Consider the following 11658-nt stretch of genomic DNA (forward strand, 5'->3'; position numbering starts at 1 on the left):
TTGTGAGCTCCATCCATCCATCCATCCATCCATCCATCCATCCATCCATCCATCCATCCATCCATCCATCATCTTCCACTTATTCCAAAGTCGGATCATGGGTGCAGCAGCTTGAGCAGGGAGGCCCAGACATCTCTTTCCACAGCCATCTCTTCCAGTTCTTCTGGGAGGACCCCAAGGCGTTCCCAGGCCAATGGAGAGATGTAGTCTCTCCAGCTTGTCCTGGGTCTTCCCCGAGGTCTCCTCCCAGTCAGACATATCTGAAACACCTCCCTAGGGATGCGTCCAGGTAGCATCCTTACCAGATGCTTGAACAACCTCAACTGGCTCCTCTTTATGTGGAGAAGCAGTGGTTCTACTCTGAGTCTCTCCCAGATAACTGAACTTCTCACCCTGTCTCTAATGGAGTCGAGCTACCCTGTGGAGGAAACACATTTCAACTGCCTGTATCCATGGTCTCATCCTTTCGGTCACCACTCAGAGCTTGTGACCATAGTTGAGGGTAGGAACATAGACTAACCGGTAAACCGCCTTATTGCTCAGCTCCTTCTTCACCACAACGGACCGGTACAGAGTTCACAATACTGCAGACGCTGCACCAATCCATCTGTCAATCTCACGCTTTTTTCTTCTCTCACTTGTGAACAAAACCCCAAGATACTTGAACTCCTCTACTTGAGGCAGAACCTCACCCTCGACCCAAAGAGAGCAATCCACCCTTTTCTGGTTGAGGACCATGGCCTCAGATTTGGAGGTACTGATCCTCATCCCAGCCGTTTCACACTTGGATGTGAAATACTCCAGTGAGAGCTGAAGATCACGGCATGGTAATATCAACAGGACCACATCAGCTGCAAAGAGCAGAGATGGAATCCTGAGGCCACTGAACTGGAATCCTCCCACCCCTTGGCTGCATCGAGACATTTTGTCCATAAAAGTTATGAACAGAATTGGTGACAACAGGCAGCCCTGACAGAGTCCAACTCCCACCCTGAAGGGGTCAGACTCACTACCGGCAATGCGAACCAAATTCTCATACCGCTTGTATAGAGACTTAACATCCCGTAACAACGGGCCCACAATCCCATACTCACGGAGCACCCCCCACAGTGTACTTTGAGGAACACGGTCAAATGCCTTCTCCAAGTCCAATAAACACATGTAGACTGGATGGGCAAACTCCCATGAACCCTCAAGGACCCTTGTGAGGGTAAAGAGCCGATCCAGTGTTCCACAGCCAGGATGGAACCCACATCGTTCCTTCTGGATCTTGAGTGTCAGTCAATACAAATGAATCATGTTAAAATACAGTCCAGCAGCAGACTTGTAGTGAAGACATCCAGACTGTTTTCTTTATGAGAACAGTTGGTTTATTTGGTTTTCAGAGATAAAGTTTCTGGTCAGACATTGCTGCACATTGGAAGCAAATTTACTGTTCACCAGTAAGAACTGCAGCCTAAAATCTGAGTCCTGAGTTGATTTAGCATAAATTTAACTCAGCAGCTTGTTTCTTGAACATTTGTATTATGGCTGAGTCTAAATTTTCCCAGAGTCTCGCGAATAAGAGGTTGAAGCAGCCCAGTTAGAGCAAACTGTTGACGTCTAGGTTCCTGTATTGTTTGTTTTGCGCACATGCATGGTGGCAGAAACAAATATGAAATGGTTTTTTTTTTTTTACCCATCTACAGATGGTGAGTGATTCCAAAATCACTTCATTTCAAATCAGTTTATTTATATAGCAGTAAATCATAACATAATTTATCTCAGGGCACTGCACAACAACATTCACATACATAAAAAAGTCATTTAGTAATGTTATTTTTCTAAAGAAGTCACCAGAATATTACTGCAATGCTCTGGAGAAGAAATGCGGATGGGTAAAACACATGGTCTAAACTAAAGAAATATATCCAGTGCCGTGTTAATGACTAAAATGTTCATAAAATGCATTTTGTGCAATAATCCAAAATTTAAAAAAAATAAAATAAAAAAAATGTGTCAAACACCAAAAGCACATTCATATGTTTAGGCTTTAAAACATGGGTATTGTTTTAGTGCAGATAACATTTAAATTGAATTGTTTTTGTTTATATTTTTGTTTGAACATTTTTTTATTTATTTTTTTTACTTGAACTACTTCATATTATTTTAAACTATTTTAGCCATGCTTCAAAACATTAAAGTTATTAAGACATTAATATGACTTTTGGTGATTGAAAGTTTTATGTATTTTTAAGTATGTCATGTATTTCCATCCATTTTCTTTACTCGCTTGTTCCATTTTTGGGTCACGGGGATCGCCGGTGCCCATGTCCAGCAATCACTGTGCGAGGGGCGGGGTACACCCTGGACAGGTCTCCAGTCCATCACAGGGACACAGAGACAAACGAGACAAACAACCTCACACTCGCTTTCATCCAGGGACAATTTAGAGTTACCAATCAGACACACATGCATGTTTTTTGGTCTGTGGGAAGAAACTGGAGTACCTGGAGAAAACCCATGCATGCACGGACAGAACATGCTGACTCCACCCAGAAAGGGCCCCAGCCCGGATTTGAACTGTGCCACTGTGCCGCCCACTATGTACAGTAGATGTTGCCCATAGAATTGCATTTAGATCTCTTCAAAGCTGTCAGTAGCTTTTAGCTACTGTTCGGCTGATATGGAATTTCATGTACTGTTTTTTTAGCAAGTTTAGGCTTTTTGCTACTATTTTACTAGGTTTAGCTGCCATTTTGCCATTTATGTCTTCAAATTTAAATTTTTTTAAATTTTAGCTTTTAGCTACTGCTCTACTAGTCTTAACTTTTAACCACAGTATGATTGTTTTAGCTTTTTGCTACTATTTTGTTATTATTAGCTTCCTTTTTGCTTATTTTGGATTTTAAAGTTTTTCTTTTTTAAGCTTTTAGTTACTGTTTTACTGGTTTTAGCTACTACTCTAATTTCGGATTTTAACAACTTCCCCCCCAATTTTATAATCTGCATTTTTTTTCTTTAATATATAGGTTTTGCTAATTTTAATTAGCTTTTCAAATGCTTGAACTTCAATAAATCTTAAACTCAGGCAACAATGTGTAATTTGCTAATTTTTCCAAGATGGCATATTTTTGTTCTATTTATGGCTGTGATATCAAGAAACTCAATTCCAAAATATTTTATTCTAATTTTAGGATGTTAACCTACAACAAAAGTAAAGTTTGGTTTATTTGGGAACGTTTAATGATTCTATCAACTCTCACAAAGAGATCCTGTATTTTAGAGCTTGTGATTTTTGAAAAAAACAAAAAACAAACAAAAAAAACAATACAAAACTTAAAAAAAGAAAAACAAAAACCAAATCTGCAGCATTTTATTATTTTTTAATATGTTCTTTTAATTTTATTTAATTTATAACTAGCATGCTTGTTGTTTGCAGCCTTGCATGTTGACAGACAGAGAAACACACAAACAGTTACAAGATCACCTTCCTTTCTTGGAAGCAGGTGATCACACAACTGTATCTGCAGTTAAATTGTGTTAGAAAAGTTAACCTTGTGTTTTTATTCTTGATTTTAAACATAAGCATAATTTCAAATCAACTGAATTGATTTTTTTTTACATTCACAATATTTCATGAGTTCATTTTAGATTTTAATGTTAAAAAGTTTGCAAACTTATGAGAGACTTTGCTTTCCAGTAATGCCTTCATAAAAAATCCTGGCAGATATTTTCATTTCCTCACAGTTACGCCGTTACAGAGTGCGACTGTTTATGGCGGTTTCGGGTCAGCTGCTTGTCTGTCATATGATCAAGAGAGAAGAAAAACATTAACATTGAACATGGGCTGGAGCAGATGAAAGCTCCTGGCCTGACTGTCAGCGCTCTGAGGTGATGAGAGACGTCATTACTTATTCATGAATCCTAAATGTAGAGCAGAGGAGATGGGCATGGCTGACCCGGAATATTGCAGGGGGTGGGTTACATACGTGTGTGTGTGTGTTATGGGTGAGATATTGAATTACAGCAGACTGATTGAATCGCCATCTGTGATGTTAACTTCAGCTACAGGACCATCTAAGATGAATGAAGAGTACATCGTTTTTGCTCATATTCAGTTATATTTCATGTTTCCTAATAAACTCAAAGGTTCTGAGGAATTGAGAAGATAGAGATGATTAGATGTGGAAGATATAGTTTTTGAAACTTACTGAGGATTTACTCAGTGATGACATCCTTTAAATTATATGGAATGAACAACAGTAGTCCCTCGCTACTTTGTGGTTCAATGTTTGTGGACTCGCTCTTTTGCGTTTTTTCAAAGTACACTGTAAAATTGTACACGACAAAAATAAATAAATTGATACAAAATTTTAAAAAAGCACAGCCATTTTGTAGTTTTCTCTCAATAAGCCTACAATATATCTCCAGTCTAAATGACCACATTACCCAGAAGGCTTTCTGCTGGAGGGAAAGTTTTGATCCGATGGGAAAAAGTTTGGTCCTTACAGTATTCATAGTGACTTCGCTTCGGTGCTCAGTGGATGCAGAGAGCCAATCAGAACCAGACCAGAACCGGGGGGCTCAACTCAGAAACCCGAGTCCAAAATCCAAGGCAAGGGCCAAACACTACAAGTCAATCAACCAACAATCAGAAGAGCCACAGGCAAAAACAAAATTATAAAAAAAATGAAAAATTTAAATACAACAAACATCTTAAAACAGAAATGAGAACTGGAGTCTGGATATTATCCAGATTTGGCTGTTAAAGATGACATAAGAGTGCAGCTGTCCTTAAAAGACTTCCTGAGAAAAAGTTGCACCTTGTAATATCACTAAAATAAATAATGTGTAAATGTGGTGGTTAAAATTCAAGCATGCTGAAGCTGAATCCCAGTTCTTAGTTACATCTTTCCAAGATACTTATGTTAAAGTCATAAGGATAGTATTTAAAACTAGTTCTATTTCGTATAGGCTTCACCCTTTAAGGCTATTGCTAGTGGGTTTATCCCGTCGCGCGCAGCACTGGAAACTTTAGTCCACGCCCACCTGCTGTGTGGGACTCGCCCCCGGTCCGTATAAATTACGGTGAGACCGGGTAATCGGCTCCCATTTTTTCTTCAGCAAGCAACCAGCACTGCTTTTACAAGAACACAATGTCCAGCACCAGCCGCCTGTGCCCATCCTACAAGACCGGCTAAATGCTGAGTTTTGACCGGCACGACATCTGTGAAGGATGCCTGGGTCCACGCCATGCCGACCTCGCCTCCTCCTACCGTCTCTGTGACCTCCTCCCTCCTGAGGAGAGGCAGAGATGAGCAGCCTTGTTCAAGGCTAACATCGAGGAGTGCCTCTCGTGACAGGGGATTGTTCGCTGGAAGATGCCATTACCTTTTTTGATGCTGAGTCACGGAGCGAATTAGATGATTCCTCCAGAAAAGGCGATGTCAGCAGCAGCCCCGCTGCTCATTCCCTCCTGGGGAGCGTAGTGTTGGAACGGGGGTGGGGGGGGGGTGGGGGGGGGGGTGGGAGTGGATTCTCACCCCCCCTCCCCACCCCGGGACTTTCCGCATCGGTAAACACACCGCTCCCAGCCATTGGTGCCCTCCTCTCAGAGCTGCCCGGCATAATCCAGGTGGCGGCTGACACGAAGGGACTTTCCATCCCTCTCCTTCCCCGGCCAGATCGGATGAACTAGCGGGAAGGTTTGGCTCCACCCCGGCTCGCTGCCCTGACCACATCTGGCCTCGTTTCCCAGCAGTGACGTCCTACTGGAACGAGGCTGCAGCCGGACCTGATAAGCTGAGGGTGCCCGTCTCCACCTTCGCCCCATCACCAGAGTGGAAGGGATTTACTGAGCCGAACTTCCCCTTGGTACCCCCTCTGGAGCCAAGCCTGGCGGAAACACTCGGAGCAAAAGTGTCCAGGTTGGACCACCGTCCTGTCCCTCCAGGGAGACACGACCAGACGGTGACGTTGCTCTCCAATCTAGCCCACCAGTGTGCTTTCCAGGTGGCCGCAGCGAACAGCAATGTCGCCCTGCTGGCCTACAGCATTTCCAAAAGACTGGAGGACACAGACCTGCATGAAGAGATGAGGAGCTCGCTCTGCAAAGCGTCTGACGTCATCCATGACAATTGCTCCTCCTCTCCCTGCTTTAGATCAGAACACATTCTTACAGTCGGGCTTAGTAAATAATCCTAAAGCTATAAATTGTGTATGACTTGTTACTGAGTGGTTGACTTTTCGTAACAAAGCTGATTTTATCGAGGATTCCTCGCTCACGCACTGAGACTAATATTTTATAAAAACTCAGTCCATATAAACTTCAGACAGGGTAATGCTGTTTCCATTCAGATTTTATAACTTTACCATAGTTTACAATTTACCTTTCTGCAGAAGAAGCTGCTCCTCCGATCCACTTCTCTCATGTAGGTGGGGAAACGGCCCAGGGCGTAGGTGCATTCATGGACCCAACATGGGTGGGAATTTACAAACACTTCTACATAAACACCATTTAGAAACTAATAAACCATCTGGTTACATGTACATTATTGTTTAAAAGAAAAATCACAACTTTATAATGAAATTGTGTGTAATAGAATCACAGAAAGCAATCATTACTAAAAAATATATAAATTCCACTTAGGGGGTCCCCTAGTGACCAAGCTGCTTAGTCCGCTTACGCATAGGGCCAGCCTTGAGCCCTGGAGCCCAGATTAAAGCCGTGCCCTGATGATGATGATGATGAACGAGATAATATTCAATCACCTCATAAAAGTAATGATGACATTTCAAGAAGAAGAGGTATTGTTATTTTATTATTATTATCATCTTATCAACTCTATTTTTTTTTACCTCTTTGTGTTGCTTGCAGTCTGAGGATGTCATTGAGTTCCTCTTCAGGGAAAACATTCACCAGAGATCACCTCCAGCTGAGATGTCCGTGATAACTGAACTCTGAACTTTTCCAGGTACAGGTGAGAAGTAGCTAGTCCCTTCTGGAGCAGGTCCAAAAAGAGGTTGTGAGTAAAAAAACAAAAACAAAACCAGTCTGTTGCTGCTTATTGTTCTGGTTCTGACTGTTATAATGCTATTGTATTTATTAAGATTTTTATTATTGTTGGTATAGTTTATTTATTGTAAGCGTACCGTTTATTTAAAATATCATCCAAATGGTTTGCCTTTATTTATTTTTATACAAACATATTGTTTACTGAACTGAAGAAGTAGTAGTACTACTACTACTACTGCTACTACTACTACTAATTATTATTATTTTGCTAACATTATAGTAAATTTTTTGTACAAGCAAAAAAAAAAATGAGCAAGTAAAACCATTAACTTTATTTAAGTTTAGCAACTGATCTGGATTTCGTAAGATTTTATTTTGGTCCATTTAGGGACTCTACACTTTATCTCCAAACTAAGATGGTTCAAAGTATTATAAATGCCGATACTACAATGTCTAACATATAAGCTAATTTTCTACAACCTTTACATAGATCAAGCTTGAAAATATTTGCACTTTATTGTTGCTTGAAATTACAGGCAAAATCCTCCAGTAATTAAGTTGAAGATGATCAACATAACCAAGGCATACTCAAATTGCCCTACTCTTCCACTTGGGTGGTTCCACTTCACTCCATACTCGGTCCTCTACCATAGTCCTGGGAGCTTGAGGGTTCTGTTCAGTATCTTAGCTGTTCCTAGGACTGTGATCTTCTGGATAGAGATCTCCAATGGTTGTGCTCTCTTGGAGCCATTCTTCCAGTTTGGGGGTCACAGCATCAAGTGCTCCTATGACCATTGGGAATACTGTACCAGTAATTGTATTAATACATATTAATTAATACCGTATTGGGAATACCATCCGTTCATAACATCCAGGCTCGATTACTGCAATGTGCTTTTGTTTGGAATCAATCAATCCTCTATTGCACATCTACAATTGGTCCAAAATGCTGCAGCCCAATTTTTAACTGGTACTGGCCATAGAGAGCACAATACTCCAGTTTTGGCCTCCCTGCACTGGCTACCCATTCACCTTCGGATCCAGTTTAACATACTCATGTATGTTTTTGAATCACTGAACAGTTCTGTCCCATTCTATCTCACTGATCTATATGTTCCACCACACTCTCTGGTCTGCAGACCAGATGCTCTTGTCAGTTCCAGAAACCCGTCACAAGTTCAGAGGTGACAGTGCTTTCTCTGTTGCAGGTCCAAGACTGTGGAATGAGTTGCCACTGCATGTCAGGCAGGCTTCCACACTCACAGTCTTTAAGTCTCACCTGAAAACCCACTTTTATTCCCTTGCCTTTAACACAGTGTGATTTGTTTTGATCCTGTCTGTAGTGTACAATGTTGGCCATTTAGTTATTATCCACTGCTATTTGTATCTATATTTGTATTTGATTTTTTCCTGTCCACTGTGCTTGTTTGTTTCTATTGTACAGCACTTTGGTTGGCCTTGTTGCTGTTTTAAGTGCTCTATAAATTAATTGGTATGGTATGGTACTGACACTTATGACTCTCAACACCTTCTGACCTTCCTCTTTCAGTCTTTGGAATTTCTACAGCTGCTCCTTCTTCCTGATGTTACAGTCTCTTGGGATTGCTACAGCTATTAACTTGTCGACCAACACAATTAACCATTAACCATCACATGTTTGTTGATCTGGATCTGGAAGTCCCAGAGTATAGCCCTACCTTACTCTACTACCCTTGGTGGAGTCTCCCACTTTAACTCTGGGACCTCCAGTCCTACACATGCTTCACAGTGGGGAATGCATGTGCATGGTGATGTGTATTATTTGGTTTCCACCAAACACAAAGTTTTGTTCAAAAGCCAAATAGCTCCACTTTGATTTTTTCAGACCGTAGCACTTTCTTCCACTTGGTCTTCCACACACTGTTTGAAAATCTCTAGTCAAGCTTTAATGAATTTTCTTTAACAGTGGCTTTCTCTTTCCACTCTCACATATTAATAAACCTTCTGCTTTGCTGGCTAGATTCAATCTGTTTTTATTCATGTTGTGAAGTAGCAAACCCACTTCAAGACTGGTCAAGAACCTGGGAAACAGTTGTATTAAGTTTATTCCATTTCCCCTGCTGAAGTTTGTACCTTGGCAGCACGGTGGCACAGTTGGTAGAGCTGCCACCTGTCAGCAAGCGAGCAGCCCTAGTTAAAATCTCAGCAGGGGACCTTTCTGAGTGGAGTTTGCATGTTCTCTCCATGCATGTGTGGACTTTTCCTGAGTACTCTGGTTTCCTCCAACAGACCAAAAACATGCATGTTAGACTGATTGGTAACTCTAAATTGCTCCTAGATGTGAGTGAGAGAGTGAATGGTTGTTTGTCTCAGTTGTCTCTATGCGTCCCTGTGATGGACTTCAATTCAATTCAATTCAATTCAAAAATACTTCATTAATCCCAAAGGGAAATTAAGTGTTGTCGTAGATCATCATCTTGGTTTCGTTCAAGAGTTGTTATAGATGCTGAGCTGTGGGCAGAAAGAATCTCCTGCAGTGAATTCAAAGAATCTGGCCCAAGATACTGATCCATCCACCTGTATCCAGTTTTCTGTCAGATCTGGTGGGCCTCTCGGTCCTCCTGGGTAGCAGAACTGCCCGACTGCTGGGTATAATTCCTCCCTGAGCGATGGTCACTCCTCCCATCAGTCTGCCGAGTTTCTGGTCACCACGGACAGCCAGCTTACGGTGTTGGGGGATGATCCTGGTCCTCCCGTTGTCAAAAGCTGAGTTTCCCACCAGCTCCATGATCTTGGTGGTCAGGTACTCGAGCACAGCTGCCAGGTTGATGGAAATTCAACCACGGTGCCTCCTTTTCTACTCCTTTGGGGCTGTAGCTGTTGTATTTGAGCTTTTGAGATGTTAATCAGCTGCTCCTGGTTGTTAAATAAACACCTTGTCGCCATGATTACGCATCATAACAAATGCCCAAAAGTAGAAAAGTTTCTATAAAAATCCTTACAGCTGCACAACATTCAATATCAGAGGAAGTAATCATCCGAAAAAAGTGATTCACATCCAGAAAAAAGAGGAATTAAAGTTTTCTAAAGCAATAACACAGAATGAAAGCTACAGATCTGCTCCAACATGCAGCCACCCCGAGCGGCGCACTTCTAGAAACAGAAATTGCTGGACATGGGCACCGGCGACCCTCGTGACCCAAAATGGAATAAACGGGTAAAGAAAATGGATGGATGGATAGATGGATGGATTTAACAGAACTCCTGTGTATATTTAGTGTCTTGGAAACCCTTTCATATCCATTTTCTGCCTTTTCCTTCTCAGTAATCTTTTCTCTGAGTTTCTTTGATTGTTCTTATGTCTTTATGGTGTAATGATACTGACTATCCAGTGAATGTACCTCCCAGACCCAGGTACTCTTATACTGCTGTCAAATGAGACACATCCACTGTCCTCATGTGGTTCCTATTTTACTAATTGTGAGTCACTAACATTAAGTGGATGGACCTTAGTTGAATGAGGACAGCAGTTTAAACAAGTTTTACATTACATAGTTCATTAAATTGGCAATACTTTGTGTTGTAATAAATACAATTATATTGTTTATAAATAAATACATGTACATTAATGTTACTGTAATTTTTTTTTTCACTGTGAGTAAATTTCTAAATAGAGCAAGACATAGGTAAAAAAAAAAAATGAAAGAAAAGAAAAGCCAGTGTAATTTTAGTCTTGTATCTAGACAAATTGTAGCAGGCTGTACCATGTCTGATTTACAAACTCTACACTGTTTTCTATCTTCCTGAGCAAACAGGCCAGAGGTTACTCTCCAGGAAATGAACTCCATATCACATTACTATTTTTTTTTGATAGAGGTGAATGTAAAATATGCACAACTAGACTTTGCGGGACAACCCAACCAGGCTATTATCGACTATTCATTTTTCCCGTCTTGTCATTGATGCATGTGGGCAAAGGGATAAGTAATGCATATGTATCCAACAACATATAGTCCTTTTTAAATATACATTGGCCAAGAAGAAGAAAAAAAATTGTCCCGGTGATTTTTCCACCTTCCTTATCTGCATTTGCAGGTTGCCCAGATCCATCAATGTTTATGAAGCCAAGGCTCGTGCAACTCTACCACATTTATCCACCTGGAACACACACGAGCATGTAGACCTGCACACCGAATCATACAAACACAAGCACATGCGCTTAGACTGTTTTTTACATTATGCCATAAATATCTCTGGTGAAGTCCATGTTTTCTTCTTTAATTTATTTCTTCATATCCAGACAAGACAAAAATCTTGAATTATTTTCGTAGAGAAAATTCCCAAATATATTTTACTGTAGATAAGAAGAAGATATTGCAGTGGGAGGCTCCAGGCTGGGCATCAGTGGAAGATAACTAGGTTTTATTAATGACCTGACAAAGGAACAGGCTCAAGTAATTAAGCTCTTTCCTTCCTGTTCTCCCCACTATACGTTCACTCAGTAGATGGGCAAGCAAATTTTGGTGATAGTTTGATAACTAAAAGGATAGCAGGACACCCACCCCCCTTTGCCCCTATACACACCAGAATGAATGACCTGAATGAATGAGCGCAGAAAAAAAAAGAGGGATGCCATTGATCTTATCAAGTTCTTTCGATTTGTTGCAGAGAGAGGAAAGCGC

The sequence above is a fragment of the Nematolebias whitei genome, chromosome 5 (genome assembly GCF_014905685.2).
Source record: "Nematolebias whitei isolate Nwh7 chromosome 5, NemWhi1, whole genome shotgun sequence".
Classification (NCBI taxonomy): domain Eukaryota; kingdom Metazoa; phylum Chordata; class Actinopteri; order Cyprinodontiformes; family Rivulidae; genus Nematolebias; species Nematolebias whitei.